The sequence below is a fragment of the Hibiscus syriacus genome, unplaced genomic scaffold (assembly GCF_006381635.1).
Source record: "Hibiscus syriacus cultivar Baekdansim isolate YM2019G1 unplaced genomic scaffold, ASM638163v2 tig00116938_pilon, whole genome shotgun sequence".
In the NCBI taxonomy this organism is placed as follows: Eukaryota; Viridiplantae; Streptophyta; class Magnoliopsida; order Malvales; family Malvaceae; genus Hibiscus; species Hibiscus syriacus.
In genome coordinates this window covers 922,624-927,952 of record NW_024063476.1, presented here as the reverse complement: position 1 = coordinate 927,952, position 5,329 = coordinate 922,624, and positions in this window count along the sequence as shown.

Genomic DNA, 5,329 nt, shown 5'->3' with positions numbered 1-5,329 from the left:
TACAAAGAAACCTTCGGCCCTTTTAATTTCCAATGACTCTTCCTCTTTCCAGTGAGCTTTAAACCTGGTAAGATTTTCTACCTTTACCCTCTTTTTTGATTCTTTTCTCCTCTCTCTCGTCTTTCCCTTTTTTCGACCCGATCTCTGATTTTTTTTTCGGTTCCCTGGTTCGAACTTCTCTCTATTTTTAGATCTAGTTTTCAATCCCACTTTTTCTTGAATTGTTGTTTGTTTAGTATTTTTAAAACGATTGCTTGTTTGGTGAGGGAATTTAGATTGACATAGGAGAGGCTAGGGGTAGGAGTAAGGCCGGTTGGTGGAGATCCCGGATTTTGGGATTGACTTTTTTTTTTATTTGATATTTTTGGGATGATTGATGATTTAGATATATATATATATATATTGAACATGGGTTCTTCTTGTGAAGTGATCGATGGCGTGGCTTTTCAGCTCGGCATGGAGTTTCGACTGGCAGTGGCGACATGAGTGACCAGTGGTGGCGACTACTGTTGATGGCTTAGGGTTTAGGTTAGGGTTAGTTTTTTTTTTGTTTGTAATTGGGCCTTGGGTTTAGTGCTTGTTGGGGTTGATGGATTGTAACATAGGCCAGAAAATAAGAAATTAAATAACATCAATATTTAATATTAAATAATTATAAAAAATACAAACGACAAAATGGGTGTCTAAAACTGCCCCTCTTTGCCCATGCTTGTGTTAACAAGAATAGGGAAAAGATAAATAAAAAAGATAATGCATTTTTGTCCGGTTTCATTATGATGTTGTCTCAAGTGAGACTAACAGATGACGAAATTAAATAACATCAATATTTAATATTAAATAATTAAAAAAATACAAACGACAAAATGGGTGTCTAAAACTGCCCTCTTTGCCCATGCTTGTGTTAACAAGAATAGGGAAAGATAAATAAAAAAAGATAATGCATTTTTGTCCGGTTTCATTATGATGTTGTCAAGAGAGATGACCCGAAAGATTTAATCATAATGCTCGAAAGACTACTGATGGCCTGAAGAACTTACCAATTTTGGAAATATTTTACTAGGTAGAAACTTTGGAGATCACTTTCTTACTTTTCAAAAATTTCATATTCTGAAAATACTAAATGAAACTTTGAAAATCGCTTTCTTATTTTTCAAATTATCATATGAAAGCATCTTTCCCGAAGGTCTTATAGATGACCTAGAATACTTAACAATTTTAGAAATAGTTTACTAGGTAAGAACCTTTGGAAATCACTTTCTTACTTTTCAAAAATTTCATTTTCTAAAAATATTAAATGAGAAGCTTTGAAAACTGCTTTCTCAATTTTCAAATTATATGAAAGCATCTTGCCCAAAGATCTTATAGATGGCCCAAATGACTTATCGTCATGCGAAAGACTGAAAGATGACCTGAAGGATTTAATTCATGCTCGAAAACTTTCTGATGCCTGAAGGACTTGCCAATTTTGGAATAGTTTACTAGGTAAGAAACTTTGGAAATCGCTTTCTTACTTTTCAAAAATTTATATTCTGAAAATACTAAATGAAAAACTTTGAAAATCACTTTCTCATTTTCAAGTTATCATATGAAACATCTTGCTCGAAGGTCTTATAGATGGCCCAAAGGACTTATCATCTTGCTTGAAGACTGCAAATGACCCGAAGGATTTAATCATCATGCTCGAAAGACTTACTGATGGCCCGAAGGACTTACCAATTTGTAAGTAATTTACTAGGTAAGAAACTTTGGTAATTGTTCTTACTTTTCAAAAGTTTCATTTTCTGAAATATTAAATGAGAAACTTTGAAAATCACTTTCTTATTTTTCAAATTATCATAAAAGCATCTTACCCGAAGGTTTATAGATAGTCTGAAGGACTTATCATCTTTCTCAAAAGACTGACAGATGACCCGAAGGATTTAATCATCATGCTCGAAAGACTTACTGATCGCCCGAAGGACTTACCATTTTGGAAATAGTTTACTGGTAAGAAACTTTGGAATTGCTTTCTTACTTTTCAAAATTTATTTTCTAAAAATTCTAAATGAGAAACTTTGAAAATTGTTTCTCATTTTTCAAATTATATAAACAACTTAATGGTCGTGTAATATGGCCTACTTCAAAGTAGTGCTTCTTCTGTGTATTGGGCCCTCTGTTCTTCAGGTTTGACTTTCTAAATATAATTCTTTGAATTTGAGGTTTGAATTCTAGCTTCACTTGCTGGGATTTTAACCTCGTGAATATTTTTTCATTGGAAGATCTATAAAAACCATGTGTTTATGTGTGAAACACGCATGCAATAAATGTATCAATGTAATGCTTTTCTTTTATGCAAATGATGTCTCATGAGTGCATAATGTCGGTTCAATTTTCCTTGACTCCCAAAGTGGAGAACTTGGTCTTCTTCCACTTGATCACTCTTCTCTAGGGTTTACTCAATATTAGTGTAGCAACTTAAAATTTCAAGCTTGCATTTTGAAGAGCCATATGATCATCTTATGTCTTTGTGTCTTCTTTTCCTCTTATAGCATTAAAGTCTAAGAAAATGTTTCATTTGTTGAATTTTTATTGCGGTTATAAATATGACCTTGATGCCCCTTTCTGTCCTTGATTCAATTGCACTATTTGAGTTATTTTTCTGGACTACAGTTAATTGATACTCGATTGGTTTTCTCTACAAGGTAAGCTCTTCTCAAATTCATGTTCTGCCCCTGATATCCAAGTGCAAGGCTCTAAATGTATTTTCGGTCTGAACCTTGTTATATCAACATGATTTGGGTCTTTGGTCATGCCCAAATGTGGGTACTTTCATTAATCATCCCTATTGGGTGCCAAACTTCACATTGATTGGTCTCACTCTTGCATCATTTATAAAAATCACAAGCCTTCTTATTAAGGTGATTGCCTACTTCTGTTGATGATTTCACTATCGAAACCGTTTTCATCCCGTTTATTATTATTATTATTATTAATTAAATTTTATTTCATTTTTATTTCAGGTTGTACAAAACCCAAAATAGGCCCAATCGGGTAAAAGAGCCTAACCCAATACAACATAAACCCCAATATAACCCAAGACCCAAGGTCCAACAAACCCAGAGCCCATTGCTATAGCCCACTTGTGGAAATCCATTAGGGGTTGTAGAGATTCTCTTAGCAGAACATCATCCTAGCCGTTGGATGGGAAAAGTCCAACGGTCCAGATTAAGAGACGATTAGGGTTTTACCCTTAGCTCCAGTCACCCCCACGAGAACCGTCAGATATGGACCCATACAACAGTCCAGATTGAGCCTCTTCCGCCACCCATCACCACCAGTCGAGTGCCACCATTGTTTCCACCAATTCGAATCCCCTACCATGTCAGAAACAAATCAACAAGCAATCCCGACACAATGACATGCAACAATGAATATTTTGTAATCATTTCATAACAAAATATAGACAAAATATGTGTAAAATAGGGTTATATAAACCCCAAACTATGTTGTAAAAAGGGTATTCCCTCTGAGTTTTGAGTTTTGTAAAAGAAAAAAAAGTCAAACTTGGAAGGTATATTTTTGTTTTTTTATCTTTCGGTTTTCGAATAAAAAAGAGTATAAAAAGCAAGCAACCAAATCACCTTGCATGTAACAAAAACAAAGAGATAAAGTAGATTAATACATGAGTCATAGGGAGGTTTTCGCGGTGGCCGAAGCTCGTGGGAACCGAAAGGTCGTGGTCTTCTTTGGTTTGTTTAGGAGTCTTTTAGGTATTTTTAGGCTTAGTTAGTTGTGTAGGAGTGTAGATATGGGTTTGGGGAACATTTGGGTCGATTTTTGTACTTCGAACACCATGTACGGTGGACAGAACTGTGGCTGGACAGCAGTCAGGGGCAGATAAGGGCCACCGAAAGTGGGCCGGCCAGAGAGGAAAGAAGAGAGAAGAGACCGTTTTTGAGATTTTTTAATATCGGGTGAAAATGAAAAAAATATTTAAGTTGTATTTATAGAAAGGTTTTCGGGGAAATCACATTTAGGTCCCCCACGAGTTTAGCCGCGTTTTTACAAAGTAGCCACTTTTGGGGATTGAAACTGATATTTACTCATTTTTATTTGTGCTTTGTAATTTTTGGTTTAATTGCTCTTTAGTCCCCCTAGTTTAGCCATGTTTTTGCATGTTAGTCACATGTAGGGAATGTTTTTGTAATTTATCCATTTTTATGCATGTTATATATTTTTAGGGTTTTTCTGTTTAGTCTGTATGTTTAGCGTGTTTTTACATCTGGTCATGATTAGTGACTTTTTTAATTTTTTAAATTGTTTATGGACTGATTTAGTAATTTCCCCTTTTTTATTTCGAATATATATTTTAGGTTAGAAAAAAGGAATATTTAGGAAGTAGCCACCATAGTTTCTGCATGTTTGTATTTCGAACCCGAATATAGTTTTATTTATTTATTTTAGTTTGGCCATGCAATTTTAGTTTATTTTTAATTTAGTCCCCATATTTTATTTATTTTCATTCTTTGTAATTTTAGCACCCAAAATTAAGCATGCTCGTTTTAGTCACTTTTTTATATTTTATATTATTTTAATTTGTTTATGTTTAGTCATATTTTATTTTATTTTAATTTTTGCAAGTTGCTTGCATGTTAGTTCATTTTAGTCCTTAATTTTTGCATGTTAACCTCATAAGCATCACTTGACTCGAATCAGAATAAATTAACTAAGGGTAATATTCATTCATTTTAATTCATTTTAATATTGTCTTAAAGTGAATGTCTTAACGTATAAGAAAGTTACTTTTGATAATTTTAAAATGAAAGTATATCACATTAGTAAAAGAAATTAAATTGAATTCATTTTAAAATTCAGGGAATGAGAAAAAGATCATGTTCTTTTAATTAAATTCATTGAGAAAAGACTACTAGATTGAATCTAAGGTCTCGTCTCGAGATATTTAAATAATTGAACATCCTTATTCTCATTAAATATTGGTGAAATAAAAAATTAATTACTTTCTTGATATGCTTTTAATTGCTTTATTTTTGCACGTGCTTTCCAATGGGTTTTCAAAATAACATTCGAATCGATATTGAGAATAGTAATATCTTTTCATTTCGGTCGGAGTAATAAATGATTGTTTTAAGGCATGAAAGGTCGTTTATTCTTGATTGGAAATAATTAGATATTATCATTTTTTCTCTTAAAATTATTTTGGGTGTTGTTATTTTGAATTAATAATGAACTTTAGAATATAATTTTAATATTTCTTTATTTTGATTGAGTACAAATCGTTTGCTTTAAGGTATGAGAGATCGATTCCCGATAGGAAATAATTAAATATTAT